The 27,424-nt window shown below is 47.4% G+C and overlaps 2 pseudogenes; one reads left to right on the top strand and one right to left on the bottom strand.

The window, feature by feature from the left end:
• LOC101387609 (cationic amino acid transporter 4-like) overlaps positions 1-27,424 on the bottom strand; it is a 351,414-nt pseudogene that overhangs the window by 189,006 nt on the left and 134,984 nt on the right.
• On the top strand, positions 524-19,794 carry LOC106803999 (leucine-rich repeat-containing protein 74B-like; annotated as a pseudogene).

Here is a 27,424-nt window from a genome sequence, read left to right as displayed (position 1 = left end):
AGATTCTGAAGTTCAAGAAGCCCAGCTGGGGAGGAATGTTCCTGGAGGAGGAAGCCGCATATGCGACGCTGGAGCCTGAGAGAGAACTGGGGCCCACACAGTGGGAGCGGGACTGTGGCTCCAGAGAGAAGGGTGGCTGGCTCTGCAAGGTTCCCAGTCCCTCCTGTGCGATGCCAGGCAGAGCTGCCTCAACCCCCGAGCGCAGTGACTAAGGCCCAGCTCTGGAGTCAGGCACGGTCCCCAGTCCACGGAAGGGGGCGATGCTGGACCCACCCGGGACGGCTGGGGGAACAACTGCCCGCGGGGCGCCCAGCCCTGCGCCTGGCCCGTGGCGCGTGCCGTTCCGCGCCCTGACCAGGAGCAGGTTCAAGGGCAGCGTGGGCCAGCGGTGGTTGCCGCAGCACCAGCAGCACGGGGTTGCCAGCGCGACTGCCGCCGGGGAGTGCGTCTCTACTGGCTGCCGGGGCCGCCTGTTCACTGCGTGCCACATTCGATTGGTCCATGCAGACGGTGGGTCCGCCCACATCCCTGGATGCGCTCCAAGGGCCGCCTGGCTCAGTCCCAGACTCAGTGCCCGGGACTGCGAAATGGGCGTAACCATGAGGGGGTCCCTGCGAGAGGTCCGGGGAGAATGAAGAGCAGGAGGAGGAGGCGGTGGCGGCTGCTGGGCGTCCTGCAGGGGTCCTGGAGGGGCCAAGGAGGGTTCAGACGGGCCTTCGAACTCTGAGCTGAAGATAAAAGGTGCTCTGGGCAGGGGGTTCAGGTCTGTCTCCTCACCCTGGGGGCTTCTAGGCAGGGTTGGAGGGGGCAGGGGACACCTGTCCAGCACAGAGAGCATCCCTCCGTGGGACACCTTCAGGGCAGCCGGCCACCCCCTCAGCCCTGGGCCCTCCCGGAAATGCTCTTGGCAGCATCAGTTGTTCCACCATCAGAACCCGCTTCCAGAATGATGTTAAAGTGCAAAACCCTAGCCCAACCATCTAAGAAGGGATGTCCTACCCCTTCCTGAAATTGCCTCAGGGCTGGGTTTTCCCAGCCCACAGGAGAAACTAAGCAAATGGATGTATAGAACGTAGAATTATTTCGGTGTTTTCCCCTAGAAAATGTTCATAAATCATGTGTGGTCTGCGATCCCATAGAAAGGACACAGCACGCACTTCGGTGTCAGACAGGCGAGGTCCTAAGCCTGGCTCTGGCGGGATCAGCTACTACTCGCTGTGTGACTTTGGGGCAAGGATTTGCTTTCTCTGAGCCTCGATGTCCCCATCTGTATATGGAGCAGGAGTCCCTACTAGCACAGGAAGAAATGCCTCTAGAGGGAAACAGTCTGGGTAGTGAGAGAGGGCAGGAGAGGAGGCAGGCGGCTGTGCCTGGGGAGGGGGCCACATGGACCCCTGTCTCTATCAGGCACCCATGGGCTCGGAGAAGTGGTCAAGGACACCGTCCACCTGAGGTCTTGCCAGGCCCACAGCCTCGTGCCTGCCTCCTGCTTCCTGTGCCAGGGAAGCGCCCCAGAGCTGAGCCTGCGGCTTCGTGGCCTGGGGCCCCAGGTACCCCTGGAGGGACCCTGGGCCAGGCTGGGAGAGGAGGACCTGGGAGGAGCAGCCATGGAGTGGCCCTCCCTGAGCCCACCTCACACATTCCCCAGCCTTGCTCTGTGCCAGGTGTGTCCCATCCCCCACATCTGGGGGACAGATGGGATCCAGGCTCTGACGGAGATCAGTGTAAGGGCTGGGGAGCCTGCAGGGGGCCCCTAATGCACTGGGGGGTCAGGGAAGGCCCCAGGAGGTCTGGTGGAGCCTAGAAGGAGAGGCAGGTGCCCCTGGGCCTGTGGGAAGGGCAGGGCCTTCCAGTTGGAGGGCATCGAGCGGGCTGATCCCTGGGAACAGGAGCCAGGGTAGAGACCAGCTATGTGTGGGGCCTTCAGCCCTGGGAAGGACTAGGCCTCTCAGGCCCCTCTCTGTCCCAGGGGGCCCGGGCTCTGGCTTCCACAATGATCAGTGATCAATCCGATGTCAAGCAGCTGGATTCCGGACAATGGGCTCTGTGGGGCCAGCGCTGAGGCCCTGGCAGGTACCCTGAGCAAAAGCAGCAGCATCTGTGGGAGGTGCCAAGCCTGGGACAGGTGGGCAGACTTGAGTCTTCCCTTTCCTGAGGGGTGTGGGCCCCCTACAGCCAGGCCTTCTCCACCTCTGCCTGCTGGTGTTGCTGGGGGAGGGGCCTCATCACAGGGTGGGGTGGGTGGGGGTGGTGCACCCAAGGCTGGATGCCACTCCCTTCCTGATCCCCCCACACCTCCACCCCCTCCTCTGCTGGGCAGCACCCCCTGCAGATGGTGGCCCCCCAATGCGTGAGTGCAGGGTGGGGGAGTCCTTCAACGTAGAGAGGGGCTGGCAGTGGGAGAGGAAGGAGGGCTGGAGGAGTTTGGTGGGGCTGGATCCAAATGCCGCCTCTGCCACGGAAGATCAGGGTGACCCTGGGCAAGCAGCTCAACCTTGCTGAGCCTCAGTTTCCAATCTGGGAAATGGACCCAACAATACCACTTAGCCCTCGGGGTCATGATGAGCATTAGATGCTCAGCCGAGAGTCTGGCCCGTGTCAGTGCTCCATGCATGGCCTCTGGGCTGTCGTTGCCAGTCCCCGGAGGTGAAGCTGTGAGGGCTTCTGTGGGGGTTATATTGCTGCCAGGCACGAGTCATCAACGGGGTGGCTGCAGCCCCATCACAGCATCCTCCACAGCACCTCAAAGGAGGTGGTGTAATCCCTTGACAAAGAAGCTCGTGGACACATGGGGTGGGGGTGGGGTATCCAGCCGAGGGGTTGCAGAGTTGCCATGCAGCCCCAGGACAGTCTGCCTGCAAAGCCCCTTCCACTGCCTCAGGCCTGGAGGTTTGGGGGATGGAGGAGGGTGGAGGAGGGTGGTGCCTGACTTTGGATCCCACTGACTGGGGACTGGTGCCGGCCCCCAGATGTGGAGATGTCAGAGAACCAGCTGGGAGCCGTGGGTGCCCAGGCTGTGTGTGTCACCCTCACGGTGAACCTGGCCATGCAGAGGGTACAGCTGGCAGGGAATGGCCTGGAGGAGCAGGCGGCCCAGTACCTTGCTGAACTCCTGCTGGCCCACACGGGCCTGAAGTCCCTGGACCTAGCTATGACCCACTGAATGACCAAGCAGGTCCCATCCAGCCTCGGCAACCATGGGCCTGTCTTCCTTGGGCAGGGGTGGGGGGAGGTTGGCAGGACCACTCTGAGCATCCATGCTCTGGCCCCTCTCCCCACGTCCCACTTCAGCCTGCCCCTTTCCCACTCCTCCCACACAGAACTCTTACTCCGTTCCGTGGACATCTCATTGCTCCCCGCTCCCTGTGCTGGGTGCTGATTTAGCCAATAGGGACCCAGCATGAACACAATAGAGGCCCTGGCCTCAGGGAACACACATTAACAAGGTCATTCTCCATAATTATTGGTGCTACAAAAGAAACAAACAGAGAAGAATGGGGATCCCTGCTTAGGTGGGTGGCCAGGGTGACCTCTGTGAGGAAGCGACACTGAAGCTGAAATGGGCAGGGTGAGGAAGAGTCAGCCATGGCAAGACCAGAGAGAGCACATTTCATGCACAGGATGAGTAAATATGCAGACCTGTTTCTCAGAATGACAGACACCAGCGTGACTGGGCTATTGGGCCAGGGCAGAGAGGCCAGGCTGTGGGGTGGAGAGGCGATAGGGGGCTGCAGGGCTACAAATCATGGCAAAAGGCATGAAGATTTTATTCTGAGTCTGTGGAAGACATCAGTGGGATTCGTGGATCTCACCACTTTCTCTCATGCCCCAGGGCCTTTTCAGGGGCTGTCTGCTTTGTGAGGTACATGCAGTTCTATCTGCCTGTTCTCAACCACTCCAATCAGTTATAAGAATCACTTACGGGCGGGCCCCGTGGCTTAGTGGTTAAGTGTGCGCACTCCGCTACTGGCGGCCCCGGTTTGGATCCTGGGCACGCACCGACGCACCGCTTCTCCAGCCATGCTGAGGCTGTGTCCCACATACAGCAACTAGAAGGATGTACAACTATGACATACAACTATCTACTGGGGCTTTGGGGGGAAAAAAAAAAAAGAATCACTTGGGACCGTGGGTTAGGAATACAGATTCCTGGGCCTTGGATCTGCTGAACTGGACTCTTGGGGGAGGATGCCTGTGCATCTGCATTTTAGCAGGAGCCCCAGCAGATTTGTCTGATTGAGAAAGTTTGGGAGTCACTGCTCTGTCTCAAACTGCTTAGAGTGCATGATGTGGCACCAGCCTTGGCCTATGAGAATCAGTCCTAGAATCTACCTGCCAGAGAGCCAGTCCCCTGTCTAAGAAAATTAATGTGGAAAGTCAGTGAAATTAAAAGAGAAGCTCATTTCAGACTTTCAGCAAATAAGTATAGGCATCCCTCTGAGCCTGCATGGTCAGAGGGCAAGCACCAGAGAGGTAGCCAGGAGGGAGGGGCTGGAGGCTAAGGCCCTGTGGAGGCTGCACAAATACCGGAGGGGGTGATCTTCATCCTGGAAAAGGACAGACTCAGCAGGGCCATTTTGTTTCCCCAAGTAGGGATTTGTGGGTGGGCCTGACTCCCTGGAAAGTGAAGGAGCTTGGGTCTCAGTCTCCCCACCTGACCCACAGCGATTGTAGCACCTGCCACATAGGTTGGCTACAGGGGTCACGAAGACCAAGCACTGGAACTACAAGAGGCCAATTCCTGCCTGTAGAACCTTCTCATCCTCTAGATGTTCAGCAAAGAAGGAGCTTCCCTACAAAGTGGGAGACCACTGCCCTCTCCTCCCAGCCCTGGAAGTGTCTGAGGAGGAGGAAAGTACCTGGCTAAGCAGTCTGCTCAGTCAGTTCATCTGTTTTCCTCTGTGCATTTCTTCAGCCCAGCCTTACTAGACCTGTGCTCGGTGGTGGCACCGTGGAGAGGGGTCAGATCCCTGAGAGACTCCTAGGCTGGTGGAGAGACTGGCCAGGCAGAGAGAGGTCTAATGGCCAGAGCCTGGAAAGATGGAAGCACAGTGGACATGGGGCCCGAGGTGGCCCAGCCCAGCCAGGCGGGCAGCCTTCCTGACACCGTGACCCCAGGTTAGAAGGATGAGGAGCTGTTAGCCAGGTGAAGAAGGGGGTCAACATGTCCACACAGGGGGACAGCCCGGAGTCACGTTGGTCCCAGCACTTCTGAGAACTGGACACAGGTCAAACTGGCTGAGCGCTGACAGAGTGGACAGCAGGGTGGGTGGGTGAGGTCTGCCCATTTTACATGCTGAATTCTCTCAGGGTTTCTTAACCCCACAGGGCCCCACTCTCCTTACTCTACCACCCCTGCCTCCTCTCCACCACAGCTGCACTGGCCTTGCCACTTCTTGCCTATAGACTATGGCACAAGGCTCCCAACAGTCCCCTGGCCTCTCATCTCTGTCCCTGCCCACCCCAGTCCATCCCCTACACCCACCGCTAAGGAATGTAGCCTTGTCACCTCTTAAAGCTCTCCCTGCCTCCTCACCCCCAATAGGGCGGCGCCCAAGACCCTTGTCCTAGCATTCAAGGATCTCAGCATCTCTCAAGTGCCCATGGCTTCTACCTCATTTCACTGTCTTCCCCCGACCCTGCTGCCAGTGCCAGGCCTGTGGCATTTCCACAAGTGCCCCATGCTCCCTCATCCTCCACACATTCATTCTTCCCTGTGTCTGCTCTCCACTGTGTGTGCACACGTGCGTGGGGAGTCCCTCAGTCTTCAAGGTTATCTCCTCTGTCCTCACTTTCCTGACCACCTCCCCTCAGGCAGGGTTAGCCCCCACTCTGTTCCCATGCCTCCCTGTTTGTCGTCTAGAAAATCTCATATCCCATTAATTTGTATTTATGTCTCCCCCATTACATGTGTAATCCTTGAGGGCAGGGCAGGTCCATGTTAGGTTCAACTCCATGACACTCGTGCCCAGCAGAGACCCGGGCACACAGCAGGCATCAGTATCATTTTGAAGGAATAAACAGTGAATAAGAAGGTCTCTCTTGGTGTTTCTGAAGGGGAGACACTTGGACCAGCCCTGGCAGGAAACACAGGACTCACCGAGCTTTACATGAGCTGGAATCACCTTTGAGGCCCAGAAGCCATGGCCTTTGTCAGGGGACTGGAGGTATGAGGCCCCCGCCCATCAGCCCCTCTGACCTGTCTTTTGGGGGCAGGTCTCCCAGATGCCAGCTCCCCGTCTCTGCAGCTCTTCAGAAATGAACCTTGGATCTTTTCAGCAGAGCTTCAAGAATATTTCTTTAAGTGACTTTAATGTTCCCAGCTCCACTTAATGATGACAGTGTTCTGTCTCCCTGTGCCCACTCTCACATCACTTACTGAGGGGTCCGAAGTTGAATGTCACACATGTTCCCAGACATTGCAGACACTCGGCTGCTGGGGACATGGTGCAGTCTGGTGACACATGCTGGCTGTTGGGCATATGCAGATGTTTCCTGAGATGACACCCTGGCACCCTTGGGTCCCAGCACACTCTCAACAGCCCACCTACTCCCTTGGAGGTTGTGGCTTGTAGCCTCGGGAACGGGTGGCTCCAGCCCCTGCCAGGGTGACAGGGGCCTGCAGTGCTCCTGGTGCGGCTCCCCCTGTGGGTCCTCCTCAAGGAACAGGAGCCAATGCCATGCCCTCTGACAGGGCTGAACTGGGCTCCTGCCCGCAAGGTGGCAGGTCGGGCTCTGTCTTCCCAGCACATCCACAAGCTCCACCCTTCTCCCCATCACCGCCCCCCAACAGCCCTTCACTGGAGCCCCCTGGGCCCCTGGGCTGCTCTGTGCCTCGGGGTCCCTGCCCTTGAGAGGCCCCCAAGTGGGCATGGGGCCTGATTGCTGTGTCTCTGGCTCCTGCTGCCGTGTGGCAGCCCCCCAGGCTCTGAGGGTCATTCACATCCACACCCTCTCTCCACTGTGCTTCCAGGGGTTCAGCTCCACTGCTCACCACCATCCAAGACACAAGACTCTAACCTGGACTCTGCCCTTCCACACTGTGTCCATGCTCTTTCCACCTCGGGCCTCCTGGGCTCTAAGGCTGTGGCCCCTGACTTTCTCCACCATCACATGTGCTCCCATGGCTTCTCTCTTTTGCATGCCAGGCAAACATCTTCCTGAGAGTCCTGGACATCCCATACAATGGCTTTGGAGATCCTGGAGCTGCCACGGTGGGTGAGGCACTTCAGAACAACAATGTGTGGGAGGAACTCAACATGAGGCAAGGAGCCGGGAGTGCCCCCCATGTCACAGTTTCTGGGTCCATAGCCACACCAGAGACTATGGGCTCCATGATGTTGCTGCTGTTCACCACTTTAATTCCCAAACCTACCACAGTCTACCCATGATGGAGCCTGAGCCACAATCCGAGAGTGGCCAGCTCCGTCCTTCTCACTGGAGTTCATCATTTGAACACTGGGGCTCATAATTCCCACTGCACAGGTGGGGGGCTGGGAATCACACATTCACGTGTGAGGCATCTGCAGAGAGCCTGGTGCAGGTTGGGTGCTCACGTGCTCTGCTCAGCACATGGCTGCTGGGACCCTGCTGTGTGGGGGCTGCCCCTCCAGGCCCAGGCAGGGTCCCAGGCCTCAGCAGGTGACCAGAGCAGGGGCTGCAAACCAGAGGGAAGGAAAGAGGCAGAGCCCTGACAGGTGATGGGCTGCCAGAGTGATCAGGGCCTGCCCGCTGCAATCTTGCCCACCTTTGCTCCCCATGGAAGGAGCCAAGGCCAGAGGAGGCCACGAGAGATGCTGAAATTCCAGGCCAGAGCTGGGGGCTGAGGAGTCAGAGAGAAGTGGGACTGGCTCCAAGACAAAGTGGGCAAGAGCAGTGCTGAGGCCTGGAGTTCAGGTCCAGCAGGACGAGGAGGAGGAGGAGAGGAGGTGGGGAGGGAGCTGGGGGGTTTCCCAGAACAGATGCTGTCATGGTGATAGGTACAGGGTGCCAGCTGGGGCAGAACATGTGGGAGCAGCTGCTGAGCTCTGAGGGCCAGGGAGCAGCTGCTGGTCTCACCAGGGGAGGGATGCTCTAGGTGTGTTTGCTGGGGGATCTCCCTGAACACTGGGAGCCTCCGATGAGGCAGGGTCCTCATCCAGCTTTTACTCACTGACCTGCCCAGTGTCCCAAGGGCGTGTGTGGAGGCTGGAATGTGAAGCCTGACCCAGAGGATGCACCAGCAGCTCCAGCTGGGACCCTGGGGAGATCTGTGTGCAAGGCAGCACAGTGCACATGTCTTTCCGCTGCAGCAACAACTGTATCTCAGCAGCGGGAGCCCTGAGTCTGGGCCTGGGCCTCCGGGTCACCCAGACACTGAGGATTCTTGTTGTGAGTGCTGCCTGACAGTGGAGGCCCCTGATGGTGCTCAGGGCAAGCTGCCCCAGGAAGCACCACTCTGGTATGCGGATTATTTCGAGCTGAAGACAATAAGGATATTTGACCAACCCCACTAACTGCCTAGAGAATCTGGCATGGTGGCTCATTCCTGGAACAGATCTTCTATCATGATGGCTATAAAGTTAATGTAAAATAGATGTTGCAATGGGAGGGGCACCAAGCCCCTTTTATCAAAAAACTCTATCTCTCCCTGACCAAATTATCAATAGATGACCCTGAAAAGAATTGTCCTCCTGCCCTCTGAAGTCCCAGGCCACTACCCACCCCCAACACGTTCCTTCGCCTTTAGCTGCAATACTTAAGCAAGCATCTTAGACAGAGGGACGAGTTGCTCATTTCTGAGCTTCTCCCATGTATACATGTTATTAAACTTGGTATTATTTTCTCCTGCTAACCTGTCTTGTTAATTATTTGGCCAGCCATAAGAACCTTAAGGAAAAGGGCAGAGGGAGATTCTCCCTCTTCCCCCGACAGTTTTGGCGTAGTCGGCAGGATCCACACTGGCTGGCAAGTTGCCTTCTCTGGCTGGAAGACCTGCCTTCTCCCTGGACTACTGCAGATGGTGAGATATGGGAACGCCTGACGAAAGCCGGCAAAAGGTAAGACTTCTTACCACGTCAGCCTCCCGGAATCTCTGTCTGCGGAGTCCGGCGGAAGGAAGTGGTGAGAATTTTTTCTCTTTCTAAATTTAGATTGGCAGGAGAAAATATTTGGGAAACTAGTTTCTTGGGCTTTTAGTGACTCTTGGTTTAAATTTGGTAGAGTACTCTTGGTTTTTGATCTTGATCCCTTTTCCTCCCAAAGGTAGTCTCTGTTTTTCTCTTTTGTCTGTGTCTTTTGTTATAAGAAGGAAATACCATAGGGTAGGACGCAGGCATAGGCCCTATAAGCCTGCTGTCCGGGCCGGCCCCACAGACTGGTGAGTTTGCGGGTCTCACCAGACCGGCGTCTACAAACTTTGCTGTGGGTTATTATGCACATGAAGTGAAGGTCATTGCCAAGGGCATCTTGGAAGCCAAAAAGGCCGCAAATTTGGTGGGCGTGGGTCGAGCAGTTAAGAGCCATTAGGGCGCTCGCCACTTTCAGAAGACTCCCATGACAGGATAAGTTGGGTCACGGAACGGGGTAGATGACACAGGTCCCCCGCCAACTGCAAGAAAATGTCCGTGCAACAATGAGGTACTCTGTAAAGCACACAGTCCCCAACCCCGCGGCACCTCCCCCGCTAGGTATTATTCTGGCTCCAAGAGACCTAAGGCATGGCTAAAGCTGTCATTGTGCACATAAGAAAAAAAAAAAAAACCGGATGAGGTTTTTCTTTCTGTCTTGTTCTGTGTCCTGAGAAAACTTGGCTTTGTGACCAGTGAGAATATTCTCCTTGGTCTCCACCATACGGAAGGTGCATTTACCGGGGTGCACCTTGGTGGCCAGTCGAGTAGACTGGGGTTCCGAACTGTCTCTGTCTGGCTGTGCCAAGCTCTCAGGGGAATCTGAATATCTTTGGGAGTGAATTCTGTGGATCATGGGGGCTACATCATCTGCGCCCTCACCAGGGACGCCTCTTGCGTCCATGGGAAAGATTTATTCTAAGCGTGGAAAGTTACCTCCGGGTCTTTCCTTAAAAAGGCTTATTGGTTCAAGTCACTATTGGAATAAATATACAAATGAAGATCCTACTCGTCAATGGCCAGATGATGGATCCTTTGAATTGGAAAAACTTCTAAATTGGGGGAAAAAAATGTTTTGAGAGCTCTCACATAATTGCTTAATTGGTACCTAAGAATTAAGGCCAGAAAAAGGAAGGGAAAAATTTGACTAGTCTTAAGACCTTGACTCAGGTTACAATTGAATTGAGAACATGTAAAAGTATAAGTGTTGATAAGATTATAAAGGTTGGAATGTTTGAGCTAATTTTATACAAAGAGGTTACATCAACTTTGCCTGAGTATGTTTTAAAATGTCTGACTGGGAATGCTTCTCTTGTCCAAAATTAGAAGACCAAGACCTATTGATAAAAATCTTAATGATAATTATGTTTAAAGGTATAAGAGGTGACGAAATTTACATGAAATTTTGTAAGAAAAAAACTGATGTTATTTCTATTACAGAACTGGTTAACAAAAATAGTAATTTAAATGATGGCTAATTTTATCTGAAGTCTTATGAAGTCTTGTAGGCAATCTAAATAATTATTTGGAATAAGTAACTAAATAGTTGTGAAAAAGATGAATGTTGGATGAACTTTAAACAATAATTATGTGTTATGGTGGTTACAGCTTCCAAATTCTTTTTGGTGACTTAAAACTTGAGAGTTTTGCTAAGTTTTACGATAAAAATTCTCTGAGTATCATCATTTCCAAATAAGATAAGATATTAGACATTGATTGCTAAATGTACATTTGTCTACTTTTGGCTTTTCATTACAGGAAAACTAAAAGATATTTTGGGTCTATTGGTAAACATGTGTTTTATTAAAAGATTGTACTATAAAGTAATGTGTTTCTAGAAGTTATGAAGTGTTTATAAGTTTTCCAAGCCACAAGATACTAATGTAAAAGAAAGTTTATAATTGTTTACTTAGTTTTTACTTACAAATTAAGGTTTCTAAGGGTTAAAATTTCTAATTAATATATGTGATTGAAGCTACTAAAAAAATTAAGAAAAATATGTCTGTGTACAAGGAAAGTAAGATGTATAAAGGTACAAAGAATGGAAATATTTTGTTTGGTTAAGAAAGATAAATTTGTCCTCAAGTACTAGGAGGGAAAAGAAAGACATGGGACAAATTCTGAATGTAAAAAGAAAGTTATAGAAGGTTTGTGAAAGAGGAATTCTGGAAAAGGAGTTTTATGCATGGTCAAGTTGGCTAAGATTGAAATGAATTTAATTAAGTAAATGAGTTTTAATATCAGAAGTAAGCTGGTGCAAAATTAAAATTTGGTCTTCTGTCTCTTAAAAAGATAATTTGCTTAAACTTGGTAAAGAGGTTACAAAAGATTTTTCTTTACCTTTGAGTAAGTCTACCTAAAAGACAAAAAATCTATGTTTTGTTAAAATAATTTCCTGTGTTCAAAAGACTGAGGTCTCTCTATTAAGGCTTTTTGGACTGTTAATGCTCTGTTTGCTTTGACTTTTTATATTTTTGACAAGCTCCCCAAAATTCATATCTTAAATAAAGTCTTTTTTTTTACTTTTTTTCTTTGAGAATTTTCAAAGGGCCCTGAAACTTCTCAAAGAAATTTGCTCTCTTCCTATAAGGAGGAAGATACTAAACTTATTAGGCTTATTCAATATGTTCAATTACATGGAAAGCATTGTCAGACCAGTGATGATAAGCCTGCTTAGGTGCTATTATGTGGGCAAATGTTATTGATATAGGTGTTTTAAAATTGTATAACATTACTGAAATTTTGATCTGTCCTGGTTATCAGTCATAATTCTGGTTATTATTATTTTAAAGTGTTGTATGTCACAAAATTAACCAAATTTCCTTGTCAATTGCCATTTTGAGGTCTTGTTGTTTACAGACTTATTTCTTTGCTCTAATGCTTTTGCAAAATATGTTTCAACTTCAGAAAAATTCATGGAAAGGACTCTGATATTTACACTGGAATACAGGTTTCTGACAAACTTTCTGATCATAAAACTGAACTTGGTAAAAAAAAAAATTACGGAAATCTGATGGAGAAACTGACTTCATGAAGCTGCTAACAAAAAGATTGGGATCAAAAATGGATTACACAGGACTGAATGAACTGATAAGGATGATTATAATTTTTATGATTTTTCGTTTGAAGTATTGCTGAATTTTTAATGTTCTGTTTTTTTCAGATTTAAGGAAAACTTTTTCTCTTTTCTCCTGAGCTAGCTATGACTTATAGCAATTTGGTAAATGATACTTTTGTAAGTAAAATTGAAATATTTATCTTTTTCTCTCTACCTGATCCCTCAAATTTAGAAACTCTTAGTAAGTGAGTATTGTTGTTTTCATGGCAATATAGTTATTTGCATAAGTTCAATAAGAATCTGTTCTCCTTATAACAGGACACAATTGGAAACACTGGTTCTATTATCAAGGTTGTGACTGGAACATCATATTTGCAATATAACCATACAGCTTTTGAGGAATGAAGATTGGACTTTATGGAATAAAGCCACGTGGAAATATTGGCCTGGTACCTTATGTTCCAAGCAGTACTTACCAGGATAAGTAAAGAATGTCACTTATCTGGCAGGTACAAGGAACCTTGAAATATTTTGAGGAAACCTCGGAATAGAGGAATTCACCCAAATTTATAGGTATTGCAGGCAAAGTCTGATGACAAAATCCTTGGCTTGGCTTTCCTGGCCTCAAGAGACCTTTAAAGTTCAATGTGAGATTCCTTATAAAAAGTTCCAGCAAAGCAAATTTAAAAGAGCCTATGTGATCAACTGCTATTCTTGCTGTACTTATGGAAATAATTGAGCCAACTCTATTGGAACTAGACTTATTTTGCAAACTAGTTTTAATTTTGCTATCTTAATAAAAATGAGGGTGATTTTAGAGAGAAATATTATATTTCAGTAAAAACTATTTCAGTATAAATTTGCGGATATTAGATCCTAGTTTTGTTGTCTTTTGAGGTTTTTGTTTTATATCTGTTGACTGGACTGGATCCTGATTTCTTCTAGTCTCCTGAAATATCTGGCTAGAGATCTCCAAACTAACGTTTTTGATTTTTTCCATCATTTTCATTTGAAATCACTGAGAACTGAACCTGCCCTTTTTCCTGAAGCCTTACAAACTGAAGCTGATGAACTTGATATAAACTTAAGGGATGACCTGACGACACCATCAGAGACATTTTAAACTGCAAAAGATACTTTGACGCTGACATCTAAAATTCTTCTTCACTGGCTGTCCTCTGAACTCAAAAACTGGTTTACAATTTGCTCTAACCATTACCCTTGTTTTTCTTTCGTTTACACAAATATACTTTTGGAGTCTGCCATGCTGTTGGCACAATTTGGAAATCCCGTGGATTCTTAACTTCTGCAGGAACTCCTATTGCTAGTGGACACTTAATTGCAGCCTTATTACAAGCTATTCACCTTCCTTCAAAAATTGCCATTGTTCATTGTTCAGCCCATACTAAGGAGACTGATGTCACATCTTTAGGGAATGACAGGGCTGACAGAGCTGCTAAACATGCAGCTCACTAGGGACCCCCTTATCCGTTTTCCACCCAATTCTTAAACCTGCCTTTATCCCTGACTGATGTTATTAACTATCAGGCAAATGCCCCACAATCTGAAAAAGACAATTGGATACAAAAGGGTGCCAAACAATTATCAGATGGATTATACATTGGACCAAATGGACTTCCAGTAGCTCCTTTTCTTTTGACATTTTGGCTTGCACTTATCTCCCACCAAATGGGACAGATGTGCAAACGGGGGATAGTTAAGGAACTAAAAGACAACTGGTTTTGCCCTGGCATCCATAAAATTTCTGACCAAATCACCTCCCAGTGCACAACTTGCAAATCTTACCAAGTCTCTGGGAGAAAGCAGTGTGATCCAGGAAGTCCTCCCAGGCCCACGCTGCCTCTTGCGGCACTCCAAATGGATTTTATAGACTTGCCTTCAGCTTTAGGTTACTCTCACTGTTTGGTTATTGTCTGCATATTTAATGGATGGACTGAATGCTATCCGACCAGACATGCAGATGCCACAACAGTGGTAAAGAAATTAATAACTGAAGTTATTCCTTGCTTTGGCATTCCTTTATGGATTGAATCAGACCAAGGAACTCATTTTACAGCAGAGATAAACTACTTGCTTGCAAAAACTCTGGGGTATTCATTAAAATTTCATACCCCATATCACCCTCAGTCATCAGGGCAAGTGGAACGTGAAAATCTAGATATAAAAAGAACTCTAGGAAAAGTCTGTCAAGAAACTGGACTTAAATGGCCAGAGGCTCTGCCCTTGGCCCTTATGAAGATTCAAAATACTCCAAATAGAAGGCATGGACTGACTCCTTTTGAAATAGTTTTTGGACGTCCGATGCCTACTGGCGTCTCTAAACCTTCAATTCCTGGATTAAATGAATATTATGGGAACTTAAGTGAACAATTTGATGCTATGACTTGTTATATACAAAAATTAACTAGTATACTTGAAGCATATCGTCAACAGGTGAAAGAGGCATGGCCACCACCTTCTGACAAGCCTTGCCATCCCTTTCGACCAGGAGACCGGGTGTACATTAAGGTCTTTAAAAGAAAGCACCCACTGTCACCTCGCTGGGAAGGACCTTATGAAGTCTTACTGACGACCTGCACTGCCATCAAAATAAAGGAAAAATCTTCCTAGATCCATGTGAGCCACGCCAAAATAGACCCAGAACATCGCTCTCAAGACAACTGGGAGATAATCCCCACAGGTGACCTTAAACTAAGGATTTCGAGGGCCAAAACCCAGGCCCCAGAAGCAGCCGACATCACGAAGTAGACAGCTTTTCCCAAGATCACGGATCGAGAAAACCTACTTTGACCCATTTCCTCCCCCTTGCTTCAAAACTCCCTATATATATACACACTCACACACACAAACTATTAGTGGATATATATATATATATATATATTTTTAATCATTTATTAGAAAGCTGACTGGAGAGTGCTGGTCTCTATCTGTCCCTCTTCCCTCTCTAAGTCTCCGCTATGGGCTCTTTTCCAATCTGTGTCTTGCTTTTACTAACCCTCTCCTTTTCAACAGGTCGGGCACAGACCAAACACCCCCTTATGCCAGTTTACCAAGCCCTAGCCACGCTAACTTATTTCCAGGATTGGGGGACTGGTTTAATGGAGTGTGGGGAAATGTGCTCCGATTTGTTCTTTTCTGCCTGTTCATCCTCATTCTAATCTACATTCTTTTCTCTCTTTGCAGACTTCTTATCACTTGGATACTAACACGATTTCTCTCTCCACAGTCACCAGCTCAGCTTTTAATATGTGAAACTTCTAGGGAAGTTTCAGAGGAGGGAACTGATGGTGCTCAGGGCAAGCTGCCCCAGGAAGCACCACTCTGGTATGCGGATTATTTCGAGCTGAAGACAATAAGGATATTTGACCAACCCCACTAACTGCCTAGAGAATCTGGCATGGTGGCTCATTCCTGGAACAGATCTTCTATCATGATGGCTATAAAGTTAATGTAAAATAGATGTTGCAATGGGAGGAGTACCAAGCCCCTTTTATCAAAAAACTCTATCTCTCCCTGACCAAATTATCAATAGATGACCCTGAAAAGAATTGTCCTTCTGCCCTCTGAAGTCCCAGGCCACTACCCACCCCCAACACGTTCCTTTGCCTTTAGCTGCAATACTTAAGCAAGCATCTTAGACAGAGGGACGAGTTGCTCGTTTCTGAGTTTCTCCCATGTATACATGTTATTAAACTTGGCATTATTTTCTCCTGCTAACCTGTCTTGTTGATTATTTGGCCAGCCAGAAGAACCTTAAGGGAAAGGGCAGAGGGAGATTCTCCCTCTTCCCCCGACACCCCACACAGACCTGCTTGTGCCTGTCCACACAGATCCCTTCTCTGTCATGTCTCCCCACCCCAGTGGCAGCAGGGGACACAGGTTCCAGAGCCCAGATGGGGAGGGGCCTCCTGGCTTCTTCTTGTGACCACTTCTTCCTTTTGCCATTCACTCACCCATCTGGCCTGGCCCATGCACTTCTGCAGACTCCTCCCCCTCCCCCCTTCCCTCCCAGCTGCCCTTCCTCCTTCTCAGCCCACTGCGTGCTGCTCTGCTGAAGATGGCCAGGGCACCCTTGCTTCCCCTTCATCTTCTCCCCTGCTCTTCCTCTGGCCTTACTGGACCCAGGCTCAGACCTACCTGAGGCCTTGGGTGCACAGCAGGGGTTCCTTCCTCCAGGGTTGCCAGGGGGGAGGGAGCTGCTGAGCAGGGCTGAGAGCCAAAGACAGAGAAGGGAGGGTGTGATTGAGGGTGGAGCAGGTCCACGAGGACCACTGTGCCAACAGCATGTGCTCAGAGGACAGAACCGCCAGCTCCAAGGGATCCAGCCCCGCCTGGCCCTCAGCTCCCTCAACTGGCAGAGGAGCCCCCTACAGCACCCCCATCTCCAGCCTGAGGCTCACTCCTCTTCTGCCCTTGGCTGGAACACATATTCCCTCTTAAGCTCTGGATCCCCATTTCCAGCCACCAGCTGGTCGGTCCCCCACATGGCCCACAGGCACATCAGATTCTGAGATCCAATCTGAAGGCATCTTCTCCCTCTAAGGGCTGCCTCTTGGTGGGGAGGACTCCGTCCCATCAGAAGCTGGGGCCCAGCACTCTCCCCTCCCTCTCTTTCCCACATCTTCCCTCCTCCATCTCACCTCCTGCAGAGTACCCAGGCTGCATGTTCCTCCTTCTCACTTCCCCTCCCCCAGTCCTGTGGTCCTGCTGCTTTCTCCTCTCTGGCCCTTCCTTCCCACCTGCTCCAAGGTGATCTTCCTAAACCAGAAACGTGCCCCTGTCCCTCCTGCTTTAAACCTGTCAGCAGCTCCCCTCTGGATAAATCCAAGCTTCCCAGTGTGTCACTCACAGCACGTCCTCAGGATCTGGGCTCTGCCATCCCCCTCTTCCCTCCCACCTTGAAACCCATCCTCTGACTCCCAGCTGCCTGGGATTCTCCGTGCACACGGGGCGGGATCTCACCTCTGCTTTGCTCCTGCTGCTCCTCTTGCTGAAATGCCCGGCTCCGCCCACCTCACCTGTGGAGCTCAGCTCAGGGGCTCTGTCCCCATCCGACCTTTACTCCAGGGGGAGCTGGGGCACACTCGCTATTGCACTTATCACACTGCATTTATATGAGGTTCCTTGTCCTCTCCTCCCCCACTGGGTGAGCTCTGTACGGGCAGGAGTGTGTCTTATGTGTCTGAACCTTTGTCCCCAGCACAGCCGGCACTGGGTGGGCACTCAGCCAGCACTCTCTCCCCTCCGCTCTCCCCGGCCCTGCAGCCTCACCCAGGGCATTGTGTCCATGGAGATTCCTTCTGAGCAGAGACAGTGGGGCCGTCCTCGGCCATGTCACCAGAGATGAGGAATCACTCCTTCCTCTCACACTGCTCTCCTGGCCTCCCCGGGCTCAGCTGTTCTCAGTGTGTGCGTGTGTGTTTCTCAGGTGTCCAGGAATCCCAGGCAAAGTGCAGGCTGCTTTGCTGTTCTCAAGTCTGTCCAGGAGAGTCCAGTGTCTGCCCTGGAACTGCTGGATTTCTCTGTAAGAGCTTTCCATAAACCCCACCTCAGACCCTCCCCTCAGCCCCGTGAGGGATCATTTAAAGGGAGAAAGTGGGGATTAGAGAACTAGAGCGCCCTGCCCAGATCCTTGGTGTGGCCGAGTCCACGTTCCAGCCCAGGCCTGAATGTGGGTCATGACGCCCCTCTGGCTCCACTCCTGCTCCTGACTGGGGTACCACCCTGGCCCCTCCTCGGACCCCTGCCTGGTTCTTCACTGGCTGAGAGAGAATAGCTGGCTTGGGGACACGATGCTCACTGTTCTCTGGTGTTTGGATTTGCAGGTTCAGCCCTTGCAAGGTGACCCTCTCCCCGCAGCCCATCCTGCCTGCAGGTGGATCCTGGTGATGGGGATTCCCTTGTGTGGCTGTGAGGGAGATCAGGACCCATTTTCATTCAATTTTGCCTTTTTAATGTAGAAAAAAGTGTCATTCTTTTCCCAGGCAGTTAAACACTAAGGAGAGAATCCGCAAATACAAGTTATTGAAAGAAAGTCTGGTCTCAAATCACTGCTTATTCTCACCATGATTTATTTCCATCCAGACTTCAGTCAAAGCCTCTCCAGAGATGTGTTTTCACAGTTCAGCCCTCAGGCTTGGGACACCTGGAGTCAAACCTCCCTGTTTCCTTCTACCTGCCTCGTCTCTACAGCTCCACAGCCAGAGGTGAGCTTGCCTTGACCGTGTTCCCTCTGCTCTGAGAATGCCTGTCAGCACTGGACTCTATCATTCTAAAACAAATGGAGTGACATATGAAATTGTCTGGCAGGACCGGCCCTGTGGCTTAGCGGTTAAGTGCCCACACTCTGCTACTGGCGGCCCGGGTTCGGATCCCTGGCGCGCACCGACGCACCGCTTCTCCAGCCATGCTGAGGTCACGTCCCACATACAGCAACTAGAAGGATGTGCAGCTATGACATACAACTATCTACTGGGGCTTTGGGGGAAAAAAAAGGAGGAGGATTGACAATAGATGTTAGCTCAGTGCCGGTCTTCCTCAGCAAAAAGAGGAGGATTAACATGGGTGTTAGCTCAGGGCTGATCTCCCTCACACAAAAAAAAATGAATAAAAAGAAAAAAAAGAAATTGTCTGGCAACAATACAGCTTATTCACTATGATGTGTGGTTATTATCAGAAGCTTTAGTATAATGGAAATCCCGTGGGGTTTGCAGTCAGACAGGCCTGGGACCAAATCCTGATCCATCAACGTTGGATCTTGAATTCTGAATCAGAGATCAGCACTAGTCTAGGCACAATGTTCTATTTCCTGTTCCTTCACTGCTATCATTAGTCTAATCTGTGGAGCCCAGATTGTATCCTCAGCTGTAAGGAGAATACGTCTGAATCCTTACAGTCCGTGTAAATCCCTTCCCAGGACTCAGCCTTGTGTTTGTGTGAAATGGGGCTCGTACCCACCAGCCAGGGTCACTGTGAGACGGGATGAGATGACAGACCCCACGGAAAGGGCCTGTGCAGAGAAAGACTCAGTGCTGGTTCTCTTCCCCCAACCTCTCTGGTTTTCATTTCTTATTGAGGAACAACGTTTATGCTGAAAAGTGTACCTGGATTAAGGGCAGAGCCCGGTGAATTTTCACAAACAGGATACACATATATAACCAGCCCCCAGGTCAAGAAATAGAGCAGGCCCCCAGAAGCCCTCTCGAGCCCCTGTCCTTCTCTATTTGAATAGTTTGGGGAGTAATGATATTGTGATCCTAGGAGAGAAGCTGTCCTGAGGAGCTTCTTTGAGACCCTGTGAGTATAAGTAAAAGAAGTCAAGTTCTCAGAAAGTGACAATGTGCTGCCTTGTGCTGGGTTTCTCCTCAGGATTCCAGGTGAGCAGAGTTTGATGACCTCACTGCTCAGTGAAGCTCATTCTCCCAGGGCTTTGCATAAAGACTGCTGCCCACAGAGTGGAGCACAAAACACAGTTGCTGCCAGTCTTCAGACCGTCCTCACCAGCATCCGCCCCGAAATGACTGTGGAGTGTGGCTTCCTCATCTTCCATCAGCCACTTCCCCTTCCACCTGGAGGGTTCTGGGCCGCGCCATGCCTTGTTACCGCCTGAGTCTGCACTGAGTTCCCATGTCAACTTAGGAGGTAAGTCCTACAGAGCCAGCCTTCATGATGACTCTGACACCTGTACCTCCTCAGCCCCCATGGTCCCTGCACTAACCTGGGCCTCCCTCTGCTCTCACTCATTTGGTGAATTCACTCACGGGTGAATTGCATGGTGTGTGAATTATGTCTCAAGAAACTTGTTACCAAAAAAAATTATAGTGTTTGACCCAAATTGTGTAAAAAAAATGTATGAATGTGTATACATAGAAAAAAAAGACCAAAAATACCCCTGTCATCTTAATAATGTTTATGTCTAGGTTATGGGTTTATGTTTTTTTATTTTCTTTATATTTTTCTGCATTTTCCACACTTTCTAGTCTAAGTATGTGCTATTTTAGAATCAGAAAAATAAATAGTACTTAAAAACACAACATGATACAGGCTACAATTCAGTTATGTGCATGGCGTGCCTGGAGCCCTGAGGAAGGAGAGTGCTATTGACTGAATTTTGTCCCCCCAAAATTCATATGTTGAAGCCCTAACCCCAGTGTGACTGTATTTGGAGATAGAAGATAATTAAGGTTAAATCAGGTCATAAGGGTGAGGCCCGGATCCCATAGGATTAGTATCCTTATAAGAAGAAGCACCAGAAAGCTTGCTCCCTCCCCCACCCCCGATGAGGACACAGCCAGAAGGCAGCCCTCTGCAAGCCAGGAAGAGAGGCCTCACCAGAAATCAACCCCCCTAGACCTTGATCTGGGACTCCTAGCCTCCAGAACTATGAGATGTCCACTGAGGAAAGATTCACTACAATTCAAATAGCAAATATTTATTTGGGCAATTAGAATTGCAACTCAGGAGACACAGATTCAGGCAGAAACCCAAAACGTGCTCTGAGGAAGACAAATGAGGCAAGGGTATATAAAGGCAAAAAGAGACAAATTACACAGGTTGTTTTGCAAAATTTGTAATTGGTGCTGAAAACAACTGTTATTTCTTGTCTATATGTGATCAATTGCTAAGGCCGCCTCTAAGGCAGAAAGTTCTTATCTATGGGAGTAAGTGTATTTCCTAAAAGAAGGTCCAGATGACAACAGAGGAGCACAGTTCAACAGCTACGTTCCCTCTGGGTAGAGATGTGGTGTGCGTGCATGAGTCCCATTTCCTTAGTGGCCTCCCAGCTCCTTTTTAGAAGTCTTGATAATGTCACTCCACTTTGTTATCTCTGTCCACATTTTACACTTCTGATCAAGATCTTTCGGAACAAAGTATCATGGATCAACTGTTTGATATATTGATTATTTCCCTTGTTGCCAGGAAGGCTCAGTCCTGGGAAGTCATATCCCTCATGTGGGGGCAAGTGAGGTGCTCAGTCATCAGTAGGAGTAACACAGTCAGAGGCTCTGGCCGCATCTGATCAATAAGGAGGTGGTTTCAGGAAATGAGTCTTAGGCACAGTCTCTAGCTGGAAAAGTATCAAGTCCTTTGTTTGGAGTTTCAAGATTGGTCGATCATCTCAAGTCGTTGAGCAATCATTATTCTAGAGGTAGAGACAGACACACACAACATCAAGAAATGCAAATCTTTAGTAGCTTGAAGGTCACAAAGATCACACAAATCAGAATAATCATTCGTATAACAGCAGATCTGAGCGAGTAGTAGCATAAGACGCTTAAATACAAGTACACACAGCAAAATTCTAACAGTAATGATAAACAGTATCTGAAGGCCTGATCTCATCCAAGCACCTATACCTGAAGGAAGCTAGCTGAAAACATCGATAGGGAACCAGAGGGTGTCATTAATAGACATTGGACTGGAAACATCCTGTGCTATTTTTATAATTTTTCCGAGTTCTAAGTCAACTTCACAAGAAGAGTTGATGTGGTACAGCAGGGGGTGTTGGCTGCAGCACAGATGCCACCCTGTTCTGCAGGGAGATAATTGAGTGCTATTTGATTATCTAATATAACCCTTGCTAGGGAAACAGGGATTGTTGTTGTTGCGCTAAGTCTCGAGTGGTAGAATCTGCCACGTTAGTTATGGTTAGGGATAAATTTTGTATCAACTGGTCATTATGGACAACATCAACCCAAGGGACAAAGCCTTTGGCAATGGTAATCAATGGAGAGTACGTGGGATGTAAAACAGGGCACCACATCTTGCCTAGACCTATGAGGCTGTGGTTGGGTTTTTTCTTTAACAAGAATTTGAAATGGAATCCTAAAAGACATTGTCCTGCCATATGCCAGCTGTCTAGATATTCATAAGCCCATGGTTCCCCATAGTAATCACTCACAAAGGTGTACCCCAAAGGGACACAGAATGTGCTAGGCCTTCTAGCTCTGTAGCAGTGTCAGTGATCAGGAACACTTGGTAAAGTCCTTTCCAATGGGGCTTGAGGGCTGTCTTCCTCTGATCACGCTTCCCGAACACCCGGTCACCAGGCTCTAGACTGTGACCAACAGGATCCTTCAAATTGGAATCAGGGAAAGTGTCTTTAACCTGTTGATGATGGGCTTGAGCATAAGACAGTAGAGACTCACAGTAGCTGGTCAGACTCGCATAAGACAACACGGGATCAGCAGAAGGCTGTGTACCAACAGACACTGATCTGCGGTGACTATCTGTTGTGGAGTCAGTTCTTGTTTTCCAAAGACGGCCTTGCGAACAGACAGCAAGACCGAAGGCAATACCTAGGTGAGAGGAGTCCAGTCCACAGTATATAACAGACCTTGAAGACAATTAACAGGATTAGAATCTAATATCTACAAAGGTGAAAACATAATTTTTCTCTCTACAATTACCCTCATTTTTTTTTTTTTTTTTTTTTTGCTGAAGACAGTCACGGTAAAACTAATTTGTTTATATTAAAAACTTGGCCTGATTATTTATATGAGTGAAAATAAGAATACTCACTGAGAGCTGCTGAATTCTGGAGGGATCAGGTAGAGAGAAAAAGTCAATGTTTCATCTTTGTTCAAAAAGGTATGTCTTACCAAATTATTGATCGCCTAAGAGAAAAGGTTTGAATTTGGAAAAACAAAACATTAGAACATCCTCCTCAGTTCATGTAGTCCCAGGTAATTAATACTTGTTCTGCTTGAATCCAGTTTTTCCATTAGTTTTCTTGACTTAGCCGGATGATTGAGGGTGATCCGCATCACCCTTATAATCCCAAGAAGTTCGCAAAGTTTTCATTAAGGTTCATATGATTTGCCCAGTGAAGTGGATGCCTTGGGCACTGGAGATTGTGGAAGGTACATCCCAAGAGGGAAGCACATGTTCTGACAGTTTCTTTTGCCATTGTGAGGGCATCAGCTCTGTGACAAGGGAAAGGCTTTAACCCATCCATAAAACACATACAATAATGAGAACATATTGATGAGCCGTAGGAAGTGGCAGTTGAATGAAGTCCAGCTGCAGGTGGTCAAAGGACCCAGGTTTTACTTAGCTGCAAACCCTTAGCTCTTTGTTATAGGAAAGACTCAGCTTTTAACATAAATCATAGGAAATTATTTTGATAAACCATAAAAGCCCTGCCTTTTTAGGCAGATTACTCAAAGGTAAAGAAAAACTTTTCATAATCTCTTTATCAAGAGTAGATTAAAAGACCAAGAAACCTTGTCCTTATAAGAAAAGCAGAGAGAAAACCAAATTCTAATTTTGCACCAGCTTGTTTTTGATATTAAAACTCATTTACTTAATTAAATTAATTCCAATCTTAGCCACCTCCACATGTACAGAACTCTTTTCTCAGGGTTCCTCTTCCACAAACTTTCTTTTTTACATTCAGAATTTGTCCTTTCTTCTTTCCCATAACCAGTTTTACTTTAGGACAAGTTTACTTTCGTAACAAAAATATCTCTGTTCCTTATACCTTCTTGTACATACATTTTCATACGTTTTCTCATAGCATAATTTTTCTAATGTGGCACAAGATGTGTTTATTCATAGACCCAAACATCTTTTAGTTTTTCTGTAAGAAGAAGCCAAGAGTAGATAAACCTCTGTTCAGTAATTAACATTTTCCTGTTTTATCTTGTCTAGAGATCTGTTTTATCTTATCCAGATATTCAATGAATTTTCCATAATTTACTTTCATTTAGCAAAACCCTAGGGTTTCAAGTTACCAAAAGATTTGGGGAAGCTATTTTAAAGTACACATACCATAAAACATAATTGTTGCACTTAAAATTCCTTATTTCACTAACATCTTTATAATTCATTTATTCTTAACATTCATTCTTAGATTATTCATGAAAATTTCATGAGACATTAAAGCAGTTAGCTATCATTTTAATTTTTTCTTGCTGACAAATTTTATGACAGTGATAACATGAACTTATTTGGTCAATATCCCAGGTAGAATAAAAGTTGAATGTTTCCATTATCTCCAGTGCTGATAATTCTGAAGACGTGCTTATTATCATTAAACCAACAAACTCAAGTAAGCTTTTATTGACCAAATATTATTTTATATCATGCTAACTTGAAAAACATTTGGGTTAGTTTCTATTATATTTAGTGTTGATGCATATAATCCATAACCAGCCTATAAGTCAAAATTGGGGTGAGTTTATTATGAGCCAGATCTGAGAACCGTATAGCCCAGGAGAGTCCTTTCACAAAGGAATGGAGCACTCCGAAGAAGTGGGGGTTGACAGAGGGGTTATATACCATCAGAGAGCATGTATCACACATGATTTGAATGTCCTTTTTACAGTAGCCATGAGATTGCTTTGCTGGCACAGCATTTCACACAGCAATTGATGAACACAGCAGGTAGCAGGTCTATCATCTCAAGTTGGGTGGTCACGGGGAGTGTGCAGCAGGCCAGTAATCAATTCTTAGTTTAGGGGGAGATGCTTATCCTTAAGGAAATGCCAGTGCTGGGGAAGCTACATCCTTATCTTTAAGGGCATTGTTCTTGTCTTTGAGACATAGTAAGTACTTAAAGCAGATATACAATGCATGCTCGACAGACCATGTCAGGCCCTTTTGGAAAAAAACAAGTTCAGGCTGAATTAGTTTTACACCAAATGGCTTCCTCATATACACCAATATAAGTACTTACTGTAAGTTCATTAAATAGAACACTTTTTAGAGATTAATTTTGTTAATACCATCTGGAGGTAGAAAAGTATCACACATATATAATGTACGTACATATATACAGATCAACACAGACAGACATCTTACAGCTTTTATTTGAAAAACTTCAGCCATGAATCAGGTACAATACAAAACTCACTAGTTTATAAATAATTGTGTCTCTAGCAGATGGAACAAGTTAAGGTTACCTGCTTAAAAGCTTTTGTTGTTGTTGTTAATATTGGTGGAGAAGACTTTAAGATTTATCTTCGCTGTAGATAAGGAGGTGATGAATTAGATTTGGGGTGAGAGCCTCTCTAGCAGCCTGTATTTAAAAGGAAACATTTTTTTTTTTTCCTTTAACCTCAGGCTTTACTGATTGAGCTACCAGGCTTAGTCTCAGGTGACTGTGGGCTGTTATCTCCTGGGGTGTGTACATTCTAAAGATATGGAAAAATTTACCACTTCAAAGGATAGAGAGAAAAAAATGCAAGTTTTTTCCTAGGAGTTTCAGGTTAACTTTGATTTAAAATTTTCCTTCAGTCTTAGGAATTGGGGGTGGTCTAAATAACAGTTCCTGGAGAGGTTCCAAGGCTTTGAGTCGGATCGGGGAGGTTTTAGGATTGGTGAAAGGGAAGGGGTGGAATCTGAACTGCCTGTAGAGCTGCATTTTCAGGTTTGCAAACATTTGTGAGATAAGGACGGTTGCTTTCAATGCCTCAGAAATTGTGTTGTAACTTAAATGACAACATAGGTTGATTTATCCTTTCAATTACATTATCCCTAATTTGCTTCTTTCTCTCTGGGTTCATAGTTTTATTTTAATTTAGGGAAGAAAGCCTATTAAAAAAATCTTATCAGGCTCTGAATATGAGCTTTTAGTCTGGCCACTTTTTGTTAGTTTCCCCTGTGCTGTTTAAGGGAATAACGTAGCAGCTTACCAGGAAAACCCTCAGAGTCTCATCAACTCTGAAGGGGCCCATCCAGGGGCCCTCCTATGAGAATGGATATGAGGCTGTCAGTAAAGCCACTAACTTGGTGGACTTCTGTTTATGGTTGTATGGTCTTTTCCTTAAGGTCTCTCTTATAGCTTTAATTTTTCATTAGCTATTTGCAACAAAACTTTCAATTAAGCTATGTTAGAATTTTGAAGGTTTTACTTTTAAGTGCACCTTTTTAAATAATCTTATCTAATTAGAATGTTCCCTCTACTGGCCATTGTGATTTTAAATTATTCTTAGTAATTTGGGTCCATTGAGATAAAAATTTACAAGACAAAGGACCATAGTTCTTTTGTGTGTGTGTGAGGAAGATCAGCCCTGAGCTAACATCCATGCTAACCCTCCTCACAACCAGCTGGAGTTCCTGAGGGAGAAACTTCTCCAGAAACTTTAGAAAATGAAGATCCTATGTGAAAGAAAAGTGCACAGACAGGAGTGACAATAGAGAAATTCCTCAATTTAGTGAGAGTACTCACTGACCAAAGAAAAAACCCTGCTGAGGGAATCCCCTCCTGTGGCAATGGCCACCACAGCAGACTGAAACAATCATCTCCTAGGTGGTCATCCTCAATCCCAAAAAAAGGCACTGACCTCAACCAAATGGAGGGAGGTCAGAACCTGAAAAGACGCACAATCAGAAGAGTCAGTGATCCATGGAAATGGTGAACCTCAGGGGGCTCCTGTAAGTGAAGCTGGGCACCTGAGGGTTACTGTCAATATTCAATAAGAACATGGTTACACTTCGACGTTTTTCCCAACACAGACACAAATGAAAAGAAGTTAATCTTGTGAATTTGCTGTTTTCTTGTTTAATCTGAGGGGTGGTTTAAAGGTCACAAGGATTTATGAGCTTGTTTTTTTTTTTTTTTTTTTGTGAGGAAGACCAGCCCTGGGCTAACATCTATTGCCAATCCTCCTCCTTTTTTTTCCCCTTTGTCTCCCCAAAGCCCCAGTAGATAGTTGTATGAGCTTGTTTTGCAGAAGAAAAGAATGCCTTCAAGGAAGTTAAGATCACCAGATAACTAGCCCCCAGCTGCAGTTGACGCCCAGAAGTCTGATTGCCCAAGGGTTTACCTGGACTGAAAGGAACATGGAATTCCACTTTGTTTCTCCAAAACTCCTCCTCCTAAGCCTCTTAGCGCTATAAAATCCACTGTTTTCTTCTTTTATTAAGGTAGATTTGAGGGCCGGCCCCGTGGCCTAGCTGTTAAGTGCGCACACTCCACTGCTGGCGGCCCAGGTTCGGATCCCCGGCGCGCACCAACGCACCGCTTCTCCAGCCATGCTGAGGCCGCATCCCACATACAGCAACTAGAAGGATGTGCAACTATGACATACAACTATCTACTGGGGCTTTGGGGGGAAAAAAAGGAGGAGGATTGGCAATAGATGTTAGCTCAGAGCTGGTCTTCCTCAGCAAAAAGAGGAGGATTAGCATGGATGTTAGCTCAGGGCTGATCTTCCTCACACACAAAAATAAATAAATAAATAAAACTGTTAAAAAAAAAAAAAAAAGGTAGATTTGAGAGAACCTGTCCTCC

This window comes from Ceratotherium simum, chromosome 35, assembly GCF_057802395.1.
Source record: "Ceratotherium simum simum isolate JZ-2026a chromosome 35, ASM5780239v1, whole genome shotgun sequence".
Taxonomy (NCBI): Eukaryota; Metazoa; Chordata; class Mammalia; order Perissodactyla; family Rhinocerotidae; genus Ceratotherium; species Ceratotherium simum.
The sequence above is the reverse complement of the archived record's forward strand: the minus strand, read 5'-3'. Positions and strand labels throughout refer to the sequence as shown.